Here is an 8,424-nt window from a genome sequence, read left to right on the forward strand (position 1 = left end):
CCCTCTCTCGTGGCCATTTATTCTCTGTTCCTTTCGCTCTCATTCTCCATACTTCTCTGCTCTACTGATGTCTGTCCCCATGATCCCGCCCTTATAAGCAGTCTCAGCCCAGGTGAATCCCATCTACATCTGCCCACACCCTGCCCCAGGTGCCCACCATCAGGCATGCATTCAGGACCGCAGGGATCCATCATCTATCCTAACGGCGGGTGGGCAGAAAAGCCTGACATAATTTACTTACCCTACAGACCCCAGCTTCTGCTTTCTGCAATCCCAGACAGGAAGACACCCAGTGACCCATCTGTAGGGTCAGGAAGACCACAGTGCAGGTTTTCTATGATCCAGAAGACTGGGTAAAGGAGGAGTCAGAGTCCTCAGTGGCTTTGCAGGTCTTTTATTTAGATTACAAGGCATATGGCAGGCAGGGATGCTGGGGGGCTGGGAGGCCTGCCAGCAAGTCTTCACTCTATCTGGGCTCTCCAGCATTCTCTGCTTCTCTCTTGGCTGCACTGCTTCTCTTTCAGCTTCTGTTCATTCTTGGCTTCTGCTGGCGTCCCTGTGACACACCCTTGAAAGCCCCGTCTTAGCCCAGGTGAATCCCATCTACCTATGCCCACACCCTACTCCAGGTGCCCACCATCAGGCATGCATTCAGGACCGCAAGGATCCATCATCTATCCTGATGGCGGGAGGGCAGAAAAGCCTGATACATATTCCTTACCCTACACCATCCCACAGCAGAATCCTCATCCCCCATCAGAGGTCTCTGGAGGATTCAACCCCATGGCTCACAGGGGTAGAAGACTGATTTGTACCCTGTAGGGTCAGAAATGGCCACAGTGCAGGTTTTCTATGATCCAGCAGACCGGGTGTAGGGTAAAGAAAATATCAGGCTTTTCTGCCCTTCTGTCATCAGGATAGATGATGGATCCTTGTCCTGAATGCATGCCTGATGGCGGCACCTGGAATAGGGTGTGGGCATAGGTAGATGGGATTCAGCTGAGCTAAGACTGTGCTTTTAAGGGCGGCGTCACAGGGGGACGCCAGCAGCCCCAGCCAGCAGCAGCAGAACCTGAAGGAGAAGCCGAAGCAGAAGCAGAGAGCCCAGATAGAGTGAAGACTTGCTGGGGGCTGGGAGGCCTGCCAGCCTCCCAGCCCCTCAGCCAGCACCCCTGCCTGCCATATGCCTGGTGAACCCCAAATAAAAAACCTGCAAAACTACTGAGGACTCTGACTCCTCCTTTACCCGGTCTGCATGGGATCAGAAAACCTGCACTGTGACCGTTCTTGCCTTTACAATTGGCGTAAGTCAGCAAGATCCATGCAGACGGGTATTGGAGCCCTCCGAAGACCTGGAAGGACTAAGGAGAAGACTGTTTGCCTGTGATGATGCTGGAGGCGCCATGGCGGCACAGAAGGTGGACAACGTCCACGAACTACAGGATGAGACCTGGCATGAAGGAGACGCCCGAGAGGACCAGCCAACAACACCGGAAAGGACCAGACGACACTGGAAAGGACCAGCCAACACCGGAAAGGACCAGCCAATGACCCCTGAGGCAGCAGGCCGTTGCTGAAGCAGGGAGAGGACAATGGACTTGGACTGATAAACTTGGACTGACAATCCCGCCAGAAGGCGGAGGACCTTGGCAGGTTATTTATTTATTTTTTTTTTTTTGAGAATCTGGGGGTGGCCAGTGGGCCTAGATGGCCAAAAGCAGCCTGTGCATGCCCAGCAGCCAGGTGGAGGAGAAAAGCCAACTAAGTAGGCAAAAGCTGGTGCTGATGCTAAGTTGAGAAGCCCTAAGCAGCTGTTAAGCAGCCTGGGTATGCTGAAGACCTGTGAGTCTCGTAAAATCACCTGTGGGTGATGCCCTGCTCATTCTTGAGTGAGGGTGAGGAGCTGAGGAACCTGTCCTTGGGGGACGGGTGGGGAATGTGGCCTGGGGTGGAGCCCAAGCCGAATGCAGAGTTTTGATCTCCGACCCATGTGCTTGTGCAGTGGGTTGGCCTGAGTGCAGGGGTCTGTGAGTCGCATGGGTGGCCATGAAGGCCGAGTGTTGGAGCGACTGCAGACAGAAACCCTGAGGGTTGGCGATTACCCCCAACAGAACAAAATTGCCAATCCCAGAGCTAGTGCATCCTGGGGGTGGATGCTGTGTGTGCCTTGTAGCCGAGACTACAGCCAGAGAAGGCCAGGAAGCCTGACGGCTCCTGGTATGTTATAGCAGATGCCGTGTGTGATTTCCCCTCCCTTGTATGAGCAGTGCCTTCGGCAGCAGATTTGGTGGCTTATCTGCTGGTACCAGTAATTGTCTTTTGCCCTAGGTTGGTGCCCTGCCTGGACTTATTTGTGTTCTGTTGTATTTTATTATATTGTATTTTGTTATATTTGATGTATTTGCTTTTGTGGGCCATGGCTGCATTAAGTTTGATAAGAAAATTGTATATATATATATATATATATATAGACTGTATGGCAGAAAACCCTGAGGGGGTGGACTGTAGGGTAAAGAAAATATCAGGCTTTTCTGCCCTTCCGCCATCAGGATAGATGATGGATCCTTGTCCTGAATGCATGCCTGATGGCGGGCACCTGGAATAGGGTGTGGGCATAGGTAGATGGGATTCAGCTGAGCTAAGACTGTGCTTTTAAGGGCGGCGTCACGGGGGGACACCAGCAGCCCCAGCCAGCAGCAGCAGAACCTGAAGGAGAAGCCGAAGCAGAAGCAGAGAATGCCAGAGAGCCCAGATAGAGTGAAGACTTGCTGGGGGCTGGGAGGCCTGCCAGCCTCCCGGCCCCCCAGCTGGTAGGACTCCCAGTCCCCAGCAAGTCTTCACTATCTGGGTTCTCCGGCATCCTGCTTCTCTCTCGGCTTCTGCTGCTTCTCTTTGCTTCTCTTTCAGCTTCTACTGGTGTCCCCATGACATTGCCCTTAAAAGCCCAGTCTCAGCCCAGGTGAATCCCATCTACATATGCCCGCACCCTACTCCAGGTGCCCGCCATCAGGCATGCATTCGGGACCGCAAGGATCCATCATCTATCCTGATGGCGGGAGGGCAGAAAAGCCTGACATTTTTCCTTACCCTACAGTCCACCCCATCAGGGTTTTCTGCCATATAGTCTTCATATATACAATTTTCTTAGCAAACAAACAATGCAGACATGGCCCACAAAAGCAAATACATCACAATATAACAAAATACAACAGAACATAAATAAATCCAGGCAGGGCCCCAACCTAGTGGCAAAAGACAATTATTGGTACCAGATGAGCCACCAAATCTGCTGCTGAAGGCACTGCTCATACAAGGGAGGGGAACCACTCGCGGCATCTGCTGTAACACGCCAGGGGCCGTCAGGCTTCCTGACCTTCTCTGGCTGTAGTCTCGGCTACAAGCCACACACAGCATCCACCCCCAGGATGCACTCACTCTGGGACTGGCGATTCTTTTCTACTGTTGGGGGTAATCGCCAACCCTCAGGGTTTCTGTCCACAGTCACTCCAACATTCGGCTTTCATAGCCACCAATGCAACTTGCAGACCCCTGCACTCAGGCCCACTGCACAAGCACATGGGTCGGGGATCCTTGGATACAAACTCCACATTCGGCTTGGGCTCCACCCCGAGCCACGTTCCCCACCTGTCCCCCAAGGACGGGTTCCTCATCTCCTCACCCTCACTCGATAACGAGCAGGGAATCACCCACGGGTGATTTTACGAGACTCACTGTCCTTCCTCAGCTTTCTTAGTGCTTAGCAGCCACTCAAGGCTTCCCAAACTTAGCATCAGCACCAGCTTTTGCCTTCTCGGTTGGCTTTTCTCCTCTGCCTAGCTGCTGGGCATACACAGGCTGCTTTTGGCCATCACAGCCTACTGGCCACCCCCAGATTCCTATCTCCTCGGGTGTACAAACAATAGCATTCTCCCCCAGGGTCCCAAAACAACATTAACTTGCCAAAGATCCTCCGCCTTCTGGCGGGATTGTCAGTCCATTAGTCCAAATCTGTTGGCCTCTCCCTGCATCAGCACTGGCGAGCTCTGAATCGTGGTCCTCTCTTCCCCGACGATTCTGCTGCCTCAGGGGTCATTGGCTGGTCCTCTCGGGCATCTCCTCCACTTGAGGTCTTGTCCCACAGCTCCCGGACCTCGTCCGTCTCCTGTGCTGCCATGATGCCTCCAGCGTCGTCGCAGGGAAACAGTCTGTTACTCCTTAGTCCCTCCAGGTTTTCAGAGGGCTCCATACCCGTCTGCATGGATCATCTTGCCGACTTACACCAATTGTAGGGTCAGGAAGGACCACAGTGCAGGTTTTCTGATCCATCAGACCAGGTAAAGGAGGAGTCCTGGAGCCCTCAATGGCTTTTTCAAGTTTTTATTGGGCTTTACCTGGTACAGAGCAGGCAAGGGTGCTGGGGGGCCGGGAAGCTGGCAGGCCTCCCAGCCCCCAGCAAGTCTTCACTCTATCTGGGCTCTCCAGCGTTCTGCTTCTCTCTTGGCTTCTGCTGCTTCTCTCGGCTTCTCTTTCGGCTTCTACTGGCGTCCCCCTGACACCGCCCTTAAAAAGCACAGTTTCAGCCCAGGTGAATCCCATCTACCTAGGCCCACACCCTACTCCAGGTGCCCGCCATCAGGCACACATTCAGGACCGCAAGGATCCATCATCTATCCTGATGGCGGGAGGGCAGAAAAGCCTGACATTTTTCCTTACCCTCCATACCCCCTCAATTGGTTGGCTCCCCTCTCTGCCCATCTCCTCTCCCCCATCATCTTCCTGAGAGCCCTCCCAATATTTGCTGCCAACATGTCTCAGAGTATACTTCTGGGCAAACACATCCTGAGACACCCCACCTCCTGCAGACTGGTACCCAGCCATCCTGTTTCCTTCTACAGGATCTTGGTTATTTTTCCAGTCTCCTAACACAGCCATGTCAGTACCTGTGGGCTGGTGTTTGTCTGGATCAGACTGAAAACACCTCTGGTAAACCCCTCCGCCATCCCACTCCTGTGTGAAGGCCAGGCCCCAGAGGAGATTGAGGCAGCGCTGATTTTTCTTCCCCCTTCTCCAGGCTGGAGCAGGCCGCAGCCCCACAGACCTGGAGCCACTCAGGGAGGCACAAGGCAAAATAGCCTGACTGCTGCATCCCCTGGGCCCGGCAGGCTACCTGCAGCTACCTGCCCATGATTCAGCTGCCCACACTCCAGGGTCACCTGCAAGCAGAGCAGCCAGGAGCTGGCATTGCTCTGCTGTGTCTCTGTGAACTGAGTGAAGTGCTGGGCTGTGGCCACATGTCAGCAGCACGGACTGCAGACCAGGCAGTCCATCGGTCCGGGAGGAGCAAGCTGCTCCCAGCGTTCTGCCCTGACGGAGAGCACAGCTCTGAGACACCATGGCCATGATGCTGGCCACCTCCCTCCCTGCTTGGGGTCACTGGCAATGCCTTTTTCTGGTGGTTTGTCTCCACAGCTGACTCACTGCACCCTGAACAAAAAGCTCATGCCCACCAGCCACCCCACTGCCACTCCCACAGACTCAGGGTGGGACTCAAATGTGTGCTTCTAGTGGTTCCTTCTAGGGTCTTTGCTTGATAAGAAGTGGACTGTGTTGTCTGCCTAGTGCTACAGGATCTCACCTGGGCCTTGTTTGTTAGCTTTCTATTGGTGAAAATCTAATCAACCTGGATGTACTTGTTGTCTGAGGGGGTACTATGATGAGACCAGGTAAAGCACCTGTGGGTGCTTAAAAGTTCTGAAAAATGGGCCTCCCTGGTGGTGCAAGGGGTTGAGCACAGCACTATGAAGTTATGCACAGCTTCTGCAGCACAAGGTCGATCTCTGGCCAGAGAGCTACACACATGGTGCAGCAGACCTCTCCTGTCTCACCAGCTGCTCCCCTCAGCAGTGTATTTCAGTCTGCCTGTTCTGTTCCCCACTCTGTCTCTGGTAAATCCTCTCACCCCCCCCCCCACAACTCTGGCCTGTACCCCAATTCTTGTCTATATAAATAAATAAATCTTTTTTAAAAAGTCCTGAAAACCAAGCTAAAAAACAGTCAATATCCAGTTACAAATAGCCAATACTCTGTTTCCCTTCTCCCCCACTCTGGCGATCAAGCCTGTGAAATGAGCCCCCCTCCCCACTCCCACTCCATGCCACCTGCAGGTCTCACCTAGGGGGTGTGGTTCAGGGCAGTGGCCACCCTCCCCTGTTGTGTGATCCAAGGTAAACCTTCCTCTCTTGAAACCAGTTACTGGCTGTAGCGTGAGGTAAAAACGTATCAGGTTTTTCTGCCCTCCTGCCATTAAGATTGATGATGGATCCCTGCAGTCTTGAATGCATGCCTGATGGCGGGCACCTGGAGTGGGGTGTGGGCATACGCAAGTGGGTACACCTGGGCTGAGAGACTTTGCTCATAAGGGCAGCATCGCGAGATACCAGAGGAGGAGCAGAGCAGAAGAGAGCGAAAGGAGCAGAGAAGTAAAGGCCATGAGAGAACGCCGGAGAGCCCAGAAAAGAGTGAAGATTCGCTGGGGGCTAGGGCCAGCCTCCTGGCCCCCCAGCACTCCTGCCTGCCGTGTATCTGGTAAATCCCAATAAAAGCCTGTAAAAGCAACCCAACTGAGGGCTGCTAGGACTCCTCCTTTACCTGGTCTGCTCAGTTTATGCAGAACCTGCCCAGTAGCCTTCCTGCACCATACTGGCTCATTCAAAACCTGTGTGGGATTGTAGGGGGCAGGAATGGGCACAGGGCAGGATCTCTATGATCCAAGCAGACAGGGTAAAGGAAAAGAGAGTCCTAAAGCCTTCTGTGGCTTTTCAGGCTTTTATTGGGATTGACCAGGTACACAGCAGGCAGGGGTGCCGGGGGGCCAGGAGGCTGGCAGGCCTCCCAGCCCCCAGCAAGTCTTCACTCTTCCTGGGCTCTCCGGCATTCTCTGATGGTCTCTGCTGCTCTCGTGGTTCTGCTCTCTGCTCTTCCATTCGTTCTCTGCTCCTCTCATGGTTCTCCTGGAGTACCCATGACATGGCCCTTATAAGTCCAGTCTTAGCCCAGGTGACTCCCATCTACATATGCCCACACCCTACTCCAGGTGCCCACTATCAGGCATGCATTCGGGACCACAGGGTTCCGTCATCTATCCCAATGGCGGGAGGGCAGAAAAGCCTGATAATTTTTACCTTACCCTACAGGGATTAATTGGTAGAAGCCAGCAAAAGACCCCTCAGGGTCATGACTCACATGCCTTGCAAGGTCCCAGCACCCTGTGTCTCCCCAGCATTCCACACCTCTCAGGGTATATGGAATGAGGTGCCACCTGTACATGGTGTGAACTGACACGTTCCTTCTCATTCACTCACCAAGTCAGGCAGAGGCCTCCTAATGCCTGAGCAAAAGATGAGGGAGTGGGGCCAGGGGGTGAGAAAAGGAGAGGGGGGAAGGGAAAAGAGCAAAGAGAATGAGAAGGGGGAAGAGGATGTTTGCAGCAAAAGAACAGGTGTTCTGAAAAGTGTCATAGAAATAGAACATAGGCTTCTCATGGGTGGGATGAGCACTGGGGTGTTGACAGTGGGGAATGGAGTATACACGTGTGTATAGTCAACATGCTTGCCTGAGGGATTATCAAGGGCATAGACATTCCACCTGGTGTGGCAACTGCCTCACCTCATCCTGGCTACAGGTGAGCTCTTGGGAAGCTGGCATGATTCCATTTTGAATGCCAATGACCCAGACTCTAACATGGGCTCATGCCCCATTGGCTAATCACATGACCACAACTAAGTGCAAGGAAGGCTGGAAAGTGTAGTTCTACATGGGAGGCCACATACTGGGCAGTAACTTAGTGACGTCTATTATGGAAGTGAAGATGGGGAAATGGATAGTAGCTATTTGTCACAAGTGTTACTGGGAGGGAGTTAGCCATGCAATGTAGAAAATGGAATATCAGAGAGGCACCCTGTTAGCATTGGCCCTGGCACAGATATCTTCAGCATGAACTCCCAAGAGTTATAGTCCCATTTACTAGTGAACCAACCTTGTGGGAGATACATGCATCAAGATGACTGACAAAGTGTGATTGTTTTTAAATACTCAAAAAATAAACAGCTCCCTCTGCTGAATTTATGCTCATCAAACAAACTTCAGCTCAGAGTTTAGCTCCCTATATCACTTACCCACAGAAGAAGGTGCTCACATAGGCACTTACACAGAAGTTGAACCCACTGAAACTTTTTTACTTCCCTTGGAAAATTAGCATCCTCAATGGGTCACCTAGTTTATACATCCATTGCTCATGAGCTTTGCCAATGTGAGTCAGCACTTCTGATTCTGATCAGCCCTGGGAAACAAAGAAACTGAAGCTCAAAGGCCAGTCATTGAACCATGCCAGAGCAGGTCTGGGACAGAGGCAGACCACTGGCTGAA

The sequence above is a fragment of the Talpa europaea genome, assembly GCF_964194135.1.
Source record: "Talpa europaea genome assembly, chromosome: 11".
Classification (NCBI taxonomy): Eukaryota; Metazoa; Chordata; class Mammalia; order Eulipotyphla; family Talpidae; genus Talpa; species Talpa europaea.